General features: G+C 38.0%; 1 protein-coding gene across 1 annotated transcript in view; it reads left to right on the top strand.

Annotated features, from left to right (window-relative positions):
- The window catches only part of LOC146327411 (ATP-binding cassette sub-family G member 4-like), a 47,385-nt gene that overhangs the window by 393 nt on the left and 29,519 nt on the right, over positions 1 to 17,473 (top strand). The window lies entirely within an intron of this gene.

Raw genomic sequence — 17,473 nt, 5'->3', positions numbered from 1 at the left:
GAGCTAATTGTGTCATACATTAAAATCTTAATTTATTAAATCCAAGTAAAGAGCATCATAGTGTTGAATCCCAAATGTAATATGGCCTCAAGTTTCATTTTTTAATTTTTTTTTTACATCATGTATGATTTATTTCATTAGAAATGTAGCTTAAAATGAACAAACAATTAACAATATTAAGTTATTCTTGGTCTATAACATTATTTCCCAGACAGAGTATATTAATTTGTATTTAACTAAAAAGAATCAAAAATATATTTTAATTTATTTTATAGTTATTTTGCTCTTATAGAAATGATTGGGTGAACTAGAGTTACTGTTCATCACTTTATTACAAAAGAAACTGTGAGTCAACATCTTTTGTCTCACAGTGATGTCATGTTTATTTATTTGTGGGATTGAACCATCCTAAACTGCTGTTTTACAGTTAATTCAGAGTCAAACTTATACAATTAACCCCTTTAAGAATAAAAAAGTACCTAAAGCAATGTAATTATCATAATGTAACAATCACTGACATGATACTTAGTGTAGCTCTTCTCTTATTTATTCCTTCTTTGCTGTATATGAAGTCTATCAGCTGATACTGGTTTGTTGGAAGGTTTAAAATAGTTGAAATACCTAAATAGTTGAAGTTGTAGTGGCGTTTGAAAGACAAATACTGAAAGAAAAGTGAATTGCTGAAAGAAGATAAAGTGTCAGTTGAATCAGGTAATAAATTGCAGAGACAGTGTTAGCTGAAGTGGAATTGCTGAAAGAAACTATTCCCAGTTTAAGTGAATGTAAACATGATACACAGTTAAAAAAAAAAAATTAATTCAACCACTACAAGGTATTTGAGACGGACACAGATATTGATATTCAAGAGTTTTGGGCAATTGGGAATTTCGTGCCATTCATCAGCTGACGTGCTGATATTGACCTGCAAGGAGCTCATATCAGCTGATATGTCAGACAAAATACTAACTCTGTTCTTGTTTGTGATACAGTGTTTAACAGCTGAGATATACAGGTTTGAATCTGAACTGGAAATGTCTCTGAAGAAAATTTCCACGCGCTCATTGCAGAAATGTTGCAGCTGATAGGTTTAAAGTAGTTTAAGAACTTGAATAGTTGTAGTTGAAGTGGCAGTTGAAATACAAATACTGAAAGAAAGTTGAAGCACTGCAAGTGTCAATTTAAGTGTTAATACTGAGTGAAGACTGAAATATCCCAGAAGTTGTTGCTAAAAGTTCGAGCACTGAGCTGAACTGAACTGTCAATAAAGTGAAGTGAAGCGTCGGTTGAAGTTTGTTCTTGGTCTGGGTACAAATTGGATCAAATGCAGGTATTGTTTGACTGCTGAAGTCTTGATACTACTTGGTACTGGGCTGTACCGATTCAGAGCCCCGGTGCTACTTCAAGTGTATAAACTGAATATGATATATGGTATAATATAACCTGATTCAGAATTTTTGAGGCCAACGCAAATACTGATATTTGAGAATTTGACACTGTTTCAAAACATGATTCTTTACTTCATTCATCAGCTGACATACAGTATATGCAGATATTGATATACTTGCAATGATCTCATCAGTCAGGCTCTAATATGCTTTTTATACGTTAAAGTCACAGTCAACTCATACAATTAACAGGAAATGGTCTTTAAAGGGTGAAAGAAAACGCTAATACCCATAACAGCACTTCATCCCTTATTACCTGTACAGCAGGGATAGTTTGGTTCTTTAAAATTGTTCCCTCTCTTTGAACTTTCAGAGTTAAGACCACCCTTCCCCCTCCCTCCACTTCAACTTCTGTCTCATGAGTAAGAGGTGCTGCTGTAGCTTACGGAGCCTCTGTATGCTGTAGCTCTGACTACGTGAGCTCTTAGATTTTTTTTTTTTTCTGTCAAAGCCTCTTCAGTGAATTAGCTCTCATTCTTACAAAGTCATGGGGGAGCAGCAGCAGCACTGTTAACCCACTTCCCCGGGCCTGGTCGTAATATCCTTATGTTCAGTCTTGTCACGTTATGTAAGAACAGCCAGTCATACTGCGAGGCTGCAGAACAATCAGACAGTATGTGGGGGTTAAAGAGGCTGCGGCGGCCGCGTGTAGCCTCTCTTCTGCATGCTGTTGTGTTTACTAAATGTTAGCATGCAGTTGACACAACAGCGCTAATTCTTGCAGTGCATTCAGTACTTAGACTCACAGCAGCCTGTGAGTCATTTTACAGCATGTTTCAAAGTGCTTATTACCTCTACTTCTACCTACACAACATATGTTCTCATTTATGTACAGTTCTGTGCACGGAGGGTCTCAGCCATATTGTTTGTGACTGTAGGAGTTTACTAAAGGAGAAATCTGTCATATATTTACTGCAATCAATCATAAAATGACCACAATATGACATCAGAGATCAAGGAAACAGGTAAAGTTGAAATACTGACCTCTTTGACAACAACACTGCAGCCGTGCTGTCCTCCCTTGAAATTTCTATCCCTCCCTTGTGTTTTTCTTTGCCATTTCACATTAATTAGATTTCAAATTAATGCCGAATGTTTGCTGAATGAGTAAGCGTCTGTTTATGAGTGGTAAAAAAAAGCATTAATAAGCTTTTAGAAGGAGTAGATGTTTATAAAGTTTAAACTGAGAAATGTTAATGGAGTTTGGCAGGCAGTAACAAAGGCAGCCAGAGTGTGTATGTTCTGAGCAATGGGCTTTTGTTTTCAGGATCACAGGCTTAGCTTTACATTGACAATTGACAGTTAAACAGCAACTTACAGTACAATGTAAAATGAAAAAGGTGAGAAATTTCAAGGCAGTGGACTGCAGTAGATTGTTGAGTTTTGAGCCCAACTCAAATTCTCAAGTTTTGCAAAAGTTTTACCAACCGCTGATCTTTTTAACTTAAAGCTTTGAATTTTAGAAACTTTAGAAAAAAAAAAAAAAGAATTTAAAAATAAAGTTGAGTTTCTCAAACTCAAAGATTCAAGTTTATCTAAAGAGGAAAAATAAATTATCTCCACTAAAGATTATAGGTCAGCAAAACTTTATAAAGTTTATTACAAAACTTTGAGTTGGGCTCAAAACTCAAAAATCTCATGCAGTGTGTTGTCTTGAAATTTGAAGTCGTCCTGACTATTTTTTTTTTTACAGTGACTTGTAAAGTCACATGACTTAAGTCAGACTTAAGTTACAATTTTGAGGACTTGAGATTTGCTTGACTAAAACTGATTAAAGACTCGACTTGACTTTGACTTGGTATTCAAGACTTGAAACTTGAAATAGACTTGAGACAAAGGACATGATTTTTTAACTAAATATTCTAATTTTTCTAAGCAGACCAGCAGAGACCAATGAATGAGGAAGTTATGAGAGTTTGTCCAAAAATACTGAAATTTTGATTCATTGCCAAAAAATATTGAATATCATTAAGATTAATAAGGTGTAAGCAGGCTGCAACAGTTGAAATTAAAACTCACCCTTACAAGTCTTTTAGGGCTGTAACTATTGATTATTTTCATTGTTGATTAATCTGTCAATTATTTTCTCAGTTAACTGACTAGTTATTTGGCCCATGAAATGTCAGAAAAATGTGACAAGTGTCGAAAAATATAGTTTCATAAAAATTAATTGATTATCAACATAGATGGCGGTTAATTTAATTATCGATTTATAATTGCATCATGGATTAGTCGTTGTAGCTCTACTGTCCTTCAACTGAGGAAACTGAAGTAGATCATCAGCATTTTGTATGACTTGACTTGCTTGACCGGAGCGATGACTCGACTTGCTCGATTCTCACCACAGTGACTTGGGACTTGCTTGAGACTTGCACAGGTGTGACTTACTCCCACCTCTGTCTGGAGGAGTGTATTGAACGTATACAACAGTGTAAGGAAGTTAAGCAATGTGCTGCTGTGGACAAGGTCAGCGATAATCATTACATTGTATAATGGTGGTTTCCAGTCGGAAGAGGCTGCCTGACAGCAGGGAAAATATTCTAAGTATAGCGTATACTTAAACTGATATTGATTCTGTGCTTCTCCAAAACTACTCTACTCTCAACATCTACTGTAGGTAACACACTGACCACCTCATACATCCCCATTCCAGATAGTCCAAACTATCCCTTTAAAACTTGTGGAAGAATTATTACTTGGTAGCAGAATATAAAAACGATGAGTTTTCCCACAAAGGAGAGATGCTGCAGCAGTTTTTGAAGATGTCACCTGATATTACCAAACACAGTCATCATAGTTTGTTCATTAATTCAGTGGGACAGAGCAAGATGGTTGGGCAGGCTGAGCAATATATTGATTTTATTAAATGACTTTGTTAAATACTCAATTCTGATTGATCAATTACAGCATTCTAAGGTTCTATTAATTCTGTATAGCGGACCCTTTTTTATGAAGGATTGACTGTTGCTATGGAGACAGTTTGGATCATAGATTCTGGAGGAACAATAAAATCACTGTTGAATCACTAAAATCATTTTAAAATGAATATGTTGCATCAAATTATGGATTTTTTGGGGGGGTACATAGCCATGTAACAAGCAGGAAAATGAGAAATACAGAAATACAGCCATAAAATCATTTTAAATGCACACAGATGTGTCCCAAATATTTATTTATTTTTTGATATGTAACCATGTAATAACAGGAATAATGTACAGTGAGCAAGTCATTATTGTGATATGAATCCCGGTGTGTCGTGTACGTACATTATGTAAAATATGTAATGTAATGATGTCGTCATAATTATGTAATCATGTACGTAATACGTACATTAGCCCTTACACATTGATTTAAAGGATGATTTAATGTGCGCTATAGCAGATGACCATATTGTTACATCAGTTTTCAGTGTTTCCATTGATCTCTGCTGAGGGGCAGTTACTTTACTTCAGTCAAACATAAAGTGTGTAGATCAGCTCAGATCACAATATAATAGTTACTGAAAGGCTGTGTGTTGTGTTTGATGCTGCAGAAAATAATAAAAACTCCCTGTTTATGAAATGTTACTATATATTTTCTTGTTCTCTTCACAACAGAGCTGGTCCATGAAAAGCTAACTTAGCTCAAGTAATTGTGATGTTTTTTTTTTTTTTGCTGTGGCGGAAATAAAAATCACATAAGAAAATGCGATTGATCATCTGATCATGTTTGCTGCTCCATCCACAGCTTCCAGTTCTGAAACATATGTGGAAGACCTCCAGTTTGAGGCTTGTCTTTAGCCTGACTTGCAGCAGCTAACTAGCTAGCTCACTCTCACAATAAACCACTCTAACCTCCATCACAAGCCCACCTTCCCTTAAGGGAAGGCTCAGCCGGTAGCACAGGTGTGGTGGGTGTATAAGGACTTAAGTAAAAATATGAATACCCCACAGTGCAATTAAAAGTTCTGCATTGTAAACTTTACTCAGAGAAAAATGTGTCAGTATTATAGGAAAATTTACTGAAGGCGTCAAAAGTAAATGTAGCATTACTCATTGTGCAGTAAAATGTTTCCTGTCAGTGTTTTAATATTATATCTGATGTTTTTGTATTAATATTACCGCTGCATTACCATGTACGTTGCATTTTACTGCTGTAGATGTTTAAAGTTGAGCTCATTTTAACTACTTTATGTACTGTTGACTAGTTTCATCTACAGCAATGCATCATATTCTATAAGATCATCAAACTATTTCAGAATTTACAGTGTCGTATTTTAGAGAAAATGCATTTTATAATTATATTTTTAAGCCATATCACCCAATCCTAGCCAGATGTGTCTGTTGCTGGGGCTTTTCTGTGCAGAGTGTGTATGATCTCACAGTGCCTGTGTGGGTTTTCACCCGCCAGTCCAAAGACATGCAGCTTGAGCTTTTTAGTGGCTTTAAAATACCTGTAGGTGTGAAAGTGAATGGTTGTCTCTATGTGTCAATCCTGTGATTGACTGGCCAATTTGGGACATATTTAAGCTTAGGACAGACAATACTGTAGTGCTTAAAAGATTAATACTCACCTTAAAGTGGTGTTACAGTTTTCTAGAAGCTGTAGTTATTTCATAGATGCTTGGCTTTGATATAAAGTGGAGAAAAAGAAAAAGAAAGTATTGTTAATTTATCAGCTTGTCTTCCTGTAACTGCATGGTGAAATTGCTCTCTAAATCATACATTTCACACACAGATAGGAATAAATGAGCTTCTAACATATTGCATAAAAATAGTCCTGTTGAGATACCATTCAAAGGATCATATAGTATTAAAAGATCAGTTCTTCTTTGGTGTTCATTTATGTACTGAAAATGTGATTTCCAGACCTGTTTTGTGGCACAAATGTGACCTCAGGCTTACAACTCACAAAGCACAGGGGAAATGGATGAAACTAAAATTTTGGGTAAGGCACATCAGTGCCGAGCAGCTACTCAGGATCAAAATCTGTATTGAAAGTGACTTTTTGTAAGAATAAATATTACTGTTATATGATGGATGATTCTTCTCACCCAACTTTGCAATGGTGCATCATTTGGAATAAAATTTAAGTGGGTGGATAGCATTAGGGGGCATGTGCACCATAACTGAACACTGAAAGAAAAGACCACTTACAAAAGCTAAAACACTACAATCCAAAGTAAAAGATTGTACTGTATCCAAGTGATCTCTGGGTAATGTAGTACTAACACACAATAGCAGCAGGAAAGAATCCAATGTCAAAAACTATCACATCTCAGTGATGGTCAGGGCTTTTTAGGAGTTGTGTTGTAATGACCTCAACCTGCCTCTGCAGTTTGCTGTTTCCTACATTTCCCAGAATGACCCAAAAACTTTCCGCCCATGGAGAATAAAGTCCCCGCTGCTTTTAGATTCTGTGTATGTCCCTGGTACCAATAGCTGCCTCTGAAAAGGTTAGTGTTGAGGGGTGGATTTTTGCTTTGAACATAAAATTGTGCTGACTTCAAAAGACAGTCTACAGCTGCATGACTTTTCATGAAAGAGCTTTTCTAGGCCTTTCATAGAGGCACACACCACACGTACAACTTAGTTTTCCCAGAGTTTATACTTCTGTTAAAGATAATCTTAGTCAGATTCTATGTTTTTAGTCACTTCACACCCCCAAACACAAAGAGGTTAAATCACCTGTGTGAATTAAGGTCATAACCAAGTCCTTGGACTATTCATCATCAAATCAAGTCTCAAGAAGTCACTCTCTGGACCATCATTTTCAGCACAACTCTCGATTGTATCTGATCAGCTTTGCGGTACGTCACTGTTGTCAAGTGGCTTTACCTTAAGACACAAAGCCTTTTTTATAGAATTAGTCTGCTCAGTTTATAGCAGTGAAAAATTGTGCCCTAGTGTAAACAGAGAGTCAAGACATAGTGAAAAATATGCTTTCTCCGATTTAGCTGGTTAAAAGGAATAGTAGAACATATTGGGAAGTGATTTTGTGGAGTCTTGTCATGCATAAGAATGCCAGGAAGTCCCTGCTCCCGGTCAAGAAATATTTACATCTTGCCATTTTGCATTTTCTGTTTGTTACAGATTGAACAGAGATGCCACGTTTTAAATCATGAGTTTTAGTCAGTGTCTGTAGAAGTTTGTGGACTGTTTCTGGGATTGTTGCGGCCTTTAATGCCTGATTTCTGGCAGCTTTTCCAAAAAAAAAAGTGATGCATATTGTGATGTTTTAGGCAGTTTTTGCAGGAGCAAGTGAAATTGCAAATGAACATCGCTTTTTTTCAACTTAACAAAAGGAGAATAAAACAACACTCTGTTCTGAGTCTTCTAAGTAACCTTGCCTAAAAGCCTCAGGATTGAAAAAATTCTGACAAAAAACGCTTTATTTATAAATGTATAACAGTGCACCTGGAGGTATTCCACAAAAGAGCAAAATCTTTTTTGAGCTCAAACTCAATCAGCACAACATTATAAAATATAAAAATGCTCAGATCATTGACAAATGTCAATAACAATGACAAACCTTGTGTTCTTTTCAGTATCCATGACAAAATAAAAAAAATAAAAACACCAAAAAACAGAACATGTACTCGGTTCCTGGAGATGTAAATGTATGATGTTTGTGCGGGGAACAGCTATGATTGGTGGAACTGATGATTGGTCAAATTTTCAGAAAAGTTGCGGTGAATGAAGAATTCACAGGGATTGGTTGAATTTGCATGAATTGTTGCGTTTGCAACATTGCAATTTCCTGGAGAGACTGTTTAGTCATGCTAGTCCGTTGAGTTTTTGACTCTGGAAATGTGTTTCCGTTATAAAAATTGGTGCCAGTCCAAATGTTCTGGATGATTTCAGTAGAAAGATAATATTAAGAAAACAGTCCAAAGTAAAACATACTGGCACACAGAGTTTTGCAGTTGTTGTGGGGACACTTCCATCAAAAATAAAGTTAATACACTGGTTGGTCACTTGACTCATCCTGTACTCTGAAGCTAAAGGCAGTTAGCAGCAGTTAAGCTAGCAGTTAAGAAGTAAAGCTTTCTGTCTGTCAGTCACCTACAGCTAAGGCAGAGCAGCCGGAGAACATTTGAGGGAAAATCAGGAAACATTTTTTTTCCAAAAAGTATGATCCAGTTTCATCAAAGTCAGTGACATAGTTGGTGCTGGAGCACTGTCTTCACCACAAAAACATCTCTGGTCACGTGTCATTATGACAGAAAAGATTTAAATAATGCAAACTCTACTCTGGGGTGAGCCAGGCTAGCTTTGTCCGTCTGGCTCCCATCTTTATGCTAAGCTAGGCTAATCACACGCTGGCACAAGTTTCATATTTACTACACAGGACTCAGAGCGGCATGAATCTTCTCATCCAGTAAAGCAAATAATTTCCATTTCGTTTAATTTTAGCGGTCGAGTGAGTGATGCGAGCTTCGGGCAGTCTGTAACATGAGGTTTGGATTAGACCACAGATGAAGAACTGTGAAAAGCCTAATTGCTTTGATTTATTTCATACAATAGCATTAAGTGCTGTAAATCAGAGCTCATAAGCATACACCAGGGTATGTGGTCTTAAGTCTTACTTTCAGAGAGACCTACGGCACACAAAACCTGTAGAGTAGACTGGACTGAGTTCATTCAAGTTAAACCAGGCTGCTGGCATGATTTTGCATCATCACTTTGATGTCTCCATTTAACTGTGTTGAACTGACCGCTTTATTTGATTCTAATGGGCCTTTAATCCAGCTGGATTTGGGCATCAAGTCTTAGAGTCAGATACAGGTGCAACAGTGGTACTGTAGATAATCTGAAGCGGTATGATCCCAGGTCACCGAGTTCTCTGCCTCTCCGCTCTCTCCTCTCCGGACCTTCCCTCTCGTCCAGAACAGTGCAGTCCCATCCAGGTTGACTCGTGACACGCTGGCATACGTAACCCGTCTCTCCATTTCCCTGCCTCCTTATTATCAGGACCGTTTGACACCCAGAGAAGACTTTTCTTTGGCTTGTCTCTCCTTGCTGTCAGTGAAATGTGTCTGCGTGGAGGTGTGATCTAGAGGGCAAGTGAAGGAGCAGTCAATTCCCATACATTAGCTTGGCTTGGTGCTTGGTGGTGTACCTGAGTCTGCAGATTTTTTCCCAAGCCGGTAACTCCAGCCCCCTCCGGCTCCGAGCAGATCAAGGGTAGAAAAGAAAGTTGATTTTAATCCCCAAAGGGATTAAGAACCCCATGAGTGATTAAATGAGACTTCTGTCTCAAAAAGGACAAATTACTGTACCACCTCAGACTTGGGAACCATTTTTACAGTGGTCTGCGCAGAACAAAGTAGATTAGACGTATCTCCATTTCGATGATCATTAATCACCCTTGCGATCACAGGGGAGATTGCATATTTCTGCTGCTTAGAGTCCTGCCAGGACAATGGAAAAGGATTTTGTCTGATGGTCATACCTTGGCTATCTTTTCCCAGGAAACGTATATACCAGGGTTCTTACGGGTGCTGGAATTCCTTGAAGATGCTTGAATTTTAATGTAGTGTTTTTAAGGTTTGAAAAGTGCTTGGATTTTGGAGAAAGTTCTTGAAACTGCTTGAAATTTTAATCGTATTACTTTCACAATAAATTGCTGTCTGACTAAATAGTTTGCATTTTAGATAAAGACATAAAGTAAGTCAGAGAGAGAGAGACTAGTTTAGTGAAGAAATTAGGGAATATTCACATTTAAGAAGCTGAAATCAGAGAATTTGGACTTTTTGTTCTTAAAAAATGACTAATCAATTAATTAATCCTGTCACAATCTTGTCACTCCAAAAATCCATGTTTGGATCTATTTTTCAACTCTTTCTTGTGAAGATTATTTTTATTATCAATTAATCTATTGATCGTTTCTCTGCTTATTGATCAGTTGTTTGGTCCTTAAAATGTAGAAAAATGTTGATCAGTGTTTCCCAAAGTCCCCAGATGTCTTGTTTTGTCCACAACTCAAAGATATTCCGTTAACTATCAGAGAGGAGTTAAGAAACCAGAAAATATTCAAATTTCAGAATAGATGGAGATTGATTTAATAATCAGTTAATATCTGATTAATTTATTTATTAATTGTTTCAGCTGTAACAGGATGCCAAGTCTACTTCCAGATAGGTGACACATTTTGAAACATGAAACTTTGTTGTATTTTCCTTTAATTTGTCTCCCTTCTGTTGAATTTTGTCATGAACCATAATTTTGGTTGTTTATAGCATAATAACATCTGATTTTAACATTCTGAGCATGTATATGTACATAAATATGTTACCACAGCTGTAAGCTGCTGGAAAACCTTGAAAATGCACCTAATAAACACTTGAAAAGTGTTTAAATTTGACTTTGGAAAAGGCGTAGGAACCCTGATATCCCTTTCTATTGAAGCTGTTCTGATAATGAACCAGTCACCAGTGGAGGTGTTCAGCACATGTGCGAACAAATCTGAGTCACTGACCATATTAGTAGGTTTTTGCACTGGAGGAAAGTCCTGAAAGTGATACGTGGCTGCTGATTCAAACTTACTGAAAAGGCCACAAAAGCCACAGACACAATCATGGTCTCATATCAGTGTTGCAGACAGATGGCTGCTGAGGTACTGACCTTATGAAAAGTGCATAAATAGAAGGGCCTTATACTGAGGAAGGTGGAACCGTCAGTTTTGAAGCATTTCTGTTTGAAAAACCACAAACAAAGAATCGGATAGTGACTGCCAAACATTTAAATGTGCGTAATCATATATACTGAGGCTAGGAAGAAACACTTTGGTGATTAGACTTTATTGATCCAAAGCATCTTGATTAGGCGTAGGCATACTTGATATGAAGATAAAAGATGCAGTCTGCAGTCTGGACACTGGTGGTGGTGGGTTAAAGCCAGCAGGTTGTTGATGGAAACAGTTACGAGGATACAAGGAGATTTATTAATCATAAACATCAGGGCTGTGTATCAAGATTTCGATGTAGTTCCCTCTTTGGTTGATTGATTGTTTTGATCAAATAAAAATATAGAACAAACTAATATATATGGAGGAGTGCTGAGGTTGAATTAAGCAGTCTCATAGTGTGATGGTATGACTGCAGATACTGCAGACATTATGGTGTTCTGGGTGGTTATAATTGCTCGATGCATTCTTCCTGTCCTGGGCTGTGCACATCTCATGCCAGTTTGTGATGTTTTCAGTCAGGATGCTTTCAATTGCTCCTCTCCTCTGTAGAAGCTGACAAGAACTTGGCAGTTTTGCCGCCTCAAGTTTCCTTAAGATATACAGCCATTACTGGGCCTTCTTCACCAGGGTGGAGATGTGTGATGACCATGACTGGTTCTCTGTGACGATGAATCCCAGGAACCTGAAACTGCTTGGTTTGTCAGATATTGAGCAGTAGGTTGATTTCTGTGCACCACTCAGCAAGATGTTGATTCCCTCCCGATATGAAGTTTCATCGTTTGAAATCTGGCCAGTGAAGGTGGTATTATCTCACGCAATAGAGTTCTTTCCATGTTGGAGGTTGTGGTCATGGATGCACAGAGTGAACAGGAGGGGGCTGAGCTCACAGAGTGAAGGAAGTGAGTCAAATAAAGTCAAAATGTATTTCTCGAGTCTTATGCCACATTAGGGCTGGGCGATATATCGATATAAAAATTATATCGATATATTTTTAAATGTGATATGGAATTAGACTATATCGTATATATCGATATAGTTCAAATTTGCGCTGTGATCCTTGCTCTGCTGCGCTGATAACCCGGAGCTCTCTGCACTGCTCCGCGCGCCCCTCCTCTTTCGTGCACAGAGGGGAGAGGGGCAGGGAGAGACACTCCGGCACTCTTCAACAAGCATGGAGGAAGCAACAACGGCTGCAGAGCGCGCGAAGGAGGAATTGGTTAGTAAACGAATAAGCAGTGGCTCAGTAATTTGGAGATGGTTTGGTTTTAAAGTATCAGATGAGCAACAAAATCACGTTATATGTAGGGAATGCGCTAAACAAGTTACAGCCAGGGGTGGAAGCACTACAAATCTTTTTCACCACCTAAAACAGTGGCAAAACTGCAGTACGAAGACTGTGTGAAGCTGCGCGCTGCAGAAGCCCCAGCTGCAAGCCATCCACAACCCGAAAAAGCTCCAGCCCCGAAACAAAGCCCACTGCGAGCCTCATTTCCCGCAGTGTGCCTTATGAAAAGAAAAGTGACAAGTGGTGTACTATAACGAAAGCGGTGTCCTATCACATTGCAAAAGATATGGTCCCTGTTGCAACTGTGGAACAAGTCGGATTCAATTTCAATAAGCCATTTATTGTTGTCAAACTAAAAAAAATGTTTATTGTACTTTTCTCATGAATAGATTTATTTCAGAAAAAGATTGGCCTATTTTATTTTATAGGCTATTTTTATTTAAGATATATTTTTATTTAATTTCAAAAAAGGTACAGTATTTATGTTTAAATTTTATTATTTGAACAACTGAGCATTTTTTTTCATGAACCAGGTGAAGAAACCTGTTTACTATTTATTCATTTGATTTTGCCACTGTTCACTGAAATAGCCAGTTTCAATAAAACTACTTGTGACATGTCATATTTAGCTTTGACCTTGACTGAACATTTGCTCTCACTTTGCGGAAAAAATATCGGGATATATATCGTATATCGATATTCAGCCTAAATATATCGGGATATGACTTTTGGTCCATATCGCCCAGCCCTATGCCACATTATTGGCCCAAGGGCTTTACAGTCTGTCAAGTTTGCAATACCCCTTGTCCTGTAGACCCTTGGAACAGTGAGGGAAAAACTCTCCAAAAAACCCTTTTAACAGGGAAAATTATCCAATTGCAGAGTGTGGCACTCATGCCCAGAGTGTTCAGTTTATCTATCAGCATCATGGGGCAGATTGTGTTGAAAGCTGAGTGTTTTCACACCTGTAGTTTGGTTCTCTTGGTCCAGCTGCACCAACCCCCCCCCGGCCCAAAAATGATACTTGACTTTTTACAAACAAACCAAGAGGAGTAAACACAAAGTTGTACAGATAGGTAATTCATTGACAGGTTCGGCGACTTTCATCGAACATCATTAGGACCCAAGTGGGGAAATCAAAATTTTGTTGACTGACAAATGTTTTTGCAGCACTTGAATGCCCCTGAAGTATATATTTAGTTATCTTTGGTGACACAAAGAGCTCACAGAGAAATAACTCATCATAAGCATTATTAGTATTATTTGACTGCAAATCCCTACATGTTATGAATACTGACTAAAAGGTACGTGGCGAAGGACAAAAAGGAGGCGTCTTGTACTGTAATGTTTCAGGGCTTATTACTGAGGGATCGCTGTCACAGTTTTAACTGATTTAATGAATTGACATATGGGGCATGTACGGAGGCTGTGAGTCGTCTGCAGCGGCTGTGGGTTCGACTCCCACCCATGGCCCTTTGCTGCGTCATTCCTCAACTCTCTCCTCATTTCCTGTCATGTGTCCTGTCATTAAAGGCATATATATATATATGTACATATATATAACGGTCTTAGACCGTTTGTTCACTTGGACTGCACTTTAGTTGGCAGTTTTCACACCAGACTAACTGAGCCTGTTTCAACCGAAATGGTTGAGTCTCCTTCAACATCCTGGGGCCGGGACTTTGACTATGGCTTAGATATAACAGGTAGTTATACTTCAGGTAGACGTCTAAATTTATCTGTTTCACAAAGCAGTTTAGTTCTTGGCTGTCTTAAATGGGACTATGTCACAATGAATTCTGGGTAAATGAAGACCTTTTTCAAAATTAAAAAAAGAGGGCTGACAGAGTGCTGTCTTTACTCCAGCAGAAGTGTTATGTCTTTTGGAGGAATTCAGGAAACAGTTAGAAAGATATTTTACTTGAAAAGTTCAGCAAAGAGTGTAACAATTAAAATACTGCAGTGACAGTAAACAGTGTTAATCAATCTGCTGCAGCATCAGAGATGTTCAAAAAGATATAAAAATATGGTACAAGATGCAAAGCAAGGTGAAGAGAATTTCCAGTGGGTTACTACGGTCTCTAAAACCTCTCTCCCTTCTCATTGCTCTCTCCATAATAATGTTAGCAAACCACAAATTAATAACCATGTTTTCCTTTTTTTTGTTGTTGGGTACTACTGATCAATTGGTGACACTGATTGTTACCATGGTAACATGTGTCTTAAGCCTGAGTCAGCCTGAGGGCAAGGTGTCTAATGTTTTTGGTTTATAGTTAGTCAACCTTTATTTTTGTGAAATTCTCCAACTTGTGCTACACTAATCTATGAGCAAAATTAAGATGAGTCTAACAACTGGACGCCCCTGGACGTAATGGTATCATGACACAGAAGGAAGCGTGCATCTGCTCATAGGTGAGAGGTTTCAGCTTAGCCAAGAGGGACACCATTAATGTTTACATCTTGCGACGTCACAAGAAACTGCCCACAACAAGGTCTGTGAATTATCTTGAGTAATCAGGTCATGATTTCTGGAAAGAGGCACTGGTTTTGAATTTTTAATATGTATTTTTTGGTGCTTTGAGCTCCACAAGTCAAGTGCAATTTAGTTATATCGGAGAGGAAGCAGAAACCTCTACGGCTGATACCCCCGAACTCTGCAACTCACACCAAAACTGTCTATAAAAAGCACTACTAGTAAGAGAAATAATATGCATGTTTAACTGTCCCTTTGAGGATCTCAAAGCACTTGGTTAAACTTTGGGAAAGATTGTTTTTGAAAATACTTGACTTGTGAATTTATTAAGTAGGAGACAGGATGCAGGATGATGGTCTGTTTTGTACACTAACCGTCTCCTGCCAGATCTTCTCTGTGACTTTTCACTGAAGTATGAGGACATCACGCTGCTTCCTAAACCAGACAAAAAAAAAAACAAAAAGCTTGTGAATATAATCCAGGCAACAACTAACTGGATTATAATTCATAAGAGACACAGATGATTTGTTCACACCTGAGAGGCCTGACTACAAATGTCTTTATCATACAGTAAGTGATATTGAGCTGGAGCATACTTACCAGGCAGCAGGGTTTCCACACACACAAACACACACAAACACACACACACACACACACACACACACACACACACACACACACACACACACACACACACAGCCTACCGAGACATGCTGTTACTCACCACTGTCTCTGCATCATCAGCACTATGCAGACATTAAGAGGAAACAGCACTCTGTCTCTTTATCCGCCTATCTGTGGATCTATTGACAGTGAAGCACTGCTGAGGCTCATGAACTGAACCTTTTGCCGGAAAATACATTAAAAAAGAGTTGAGTTAACCTTTACTGGGAATGAAAGAAACTCATTTAAATTTGCCAACCTTGAGACCTCAAAACAGGGAGGTTTTCACTACCAAAAATTTGAGTTTCAGAGGCTTTCTTACCTGCATTCTAGTGACTTTAAAAGAATGAAAACAACAAAATAGTAAGTACACTGCAACAGCATTTTTATGTTGTTCACTTAATTCTTGAGAAAGAATACAGAATAATCTGTCTATCAAGTGTGAACTTGTGTTAATATTTGGAATAAACTAATATTCATCAGTTTTTTTATTCCTTCTCCCTAAAAGAAAAGTGACACAGCAAATTTTACAAAATACATGCTCCTTACTTTTAAATATGTCCTGAAGAAACAGGAATTCTTTGTTGGAAGATAGTTTTGGTGTAATTGTATTGTTGTCTGGGTGGAAATGGTAGACTTTTGGATTACATGCCATGTAGAGCTTACACACAGGTTGTGATAATGAAAAGGACAAAAAGGGGAAAAAAGGTTTGAAATACAAGAGAATTGTGATCTCGGGAGGAAACGGAGGAGTAATGAAAATCGGGAGGGTTGGCAAGTATGCTCATTTGCTCTGTGAGCCATGCTCTTTATTCTGTCATTGCTTGCACAGATGTTTGCCACTGCTTCTGTCTTTGTTGATAATGTGATGACTGCAGAGGCAGGAAGAATCCAGAAATAGTTGTAATTATAGTTGTAATTATCTGCCTAAATCCTCACAAATGTCACACATCATTGGATGACATTTATTCTTCTAGCAGGATAAAGACTTTGAATATGTAATACTGCAAACAAAAACCCAGAGACAAAAAGTTGTCACAAAGTGGAATGTGCTTTACTGGTTAAGCCGCCTGACATAAATCCAACTGAGGATGTGTTTCACTTGACAAATATAAGATTTTAACCAGGGAAGATACTGCATCAGTAAAAAACCCAGTTAACTCAAACAACAACTTATCCACTCTTTAGTGCACTCTTTAGCTTTTAGATATACTGTGGGTTGTGCTTTATTAACAGGTTGCCCTTGCCAGCTTTGCATTTTCACATGCAGTCCTAGGTATAGACATTTGGCACTGATTGATTTGATGTGAACTGGTACTTTGAATTTGGCAGTACCAGTGTAATTCTGTTGGTACCATTGAAAGCACTAAGTCCAGTACCCAGCTCTACTCTCCACTAGATTCCACTGAATACTACAAATTGGTCCTTTAATTTATCAAATTACTTTCAGCTACAACAATGTCTGACTAGAAGTCCACAGCCATGCTAGCAGCTTTGTAAGGCTGTACTGAGACACAGGGAGCTTTGAGCTAAATGCTAAAGTAAGCATACTTACATGCTCACAGTAATCATTTTAATAGGCTTATGATACGCAGGTAATGGTGTTAATCATGTTAGCATACAAACATTTGCTAATTAGCACAAAGTACAGCCATTATGTTTGCTAATATTTGTCCATGAACCAAAGTTTATTGGATAAATTAAAATTTTGACCTGATGACGGTGCTACATGAGAGTTCATTAATACTGATGGTGGATTCAACAAAGACAGTTCCACAGGCTGCAGCCATCTTGGTTGTGTCTCGACAGCCAATAAGGATGCATTCCTTTTTACAGTCATCGCATCGAACATGATCAGGTGGAAATCTGTCTGAAGAGGAGGTGGGGCCAGAAGTGTCTGCCAGAGCAAATGAAACTTGAGCTTGCAGAATTGTGTGG

The sequence above is a fragment of the Lutjanus erythropterus genome, chromosome 4 (assembly GCF_056507025.1).
Source record: "Lutjanus erythropterus isolate fLutEry1 chromosome 4, fLutEry1.hap2, whole genome shotgun sequence".
NCBI lineage: Eukaryota > Metazoa > Chordata > Actinopteri > Lutjaniformes > Lutjanidae > Lutjanus > Lutjanus erythropterus.
Note: the sequence above shows the minus strand (reverse complement) of the source record. Positions and strands in the feature narration are given on the sequence as shown.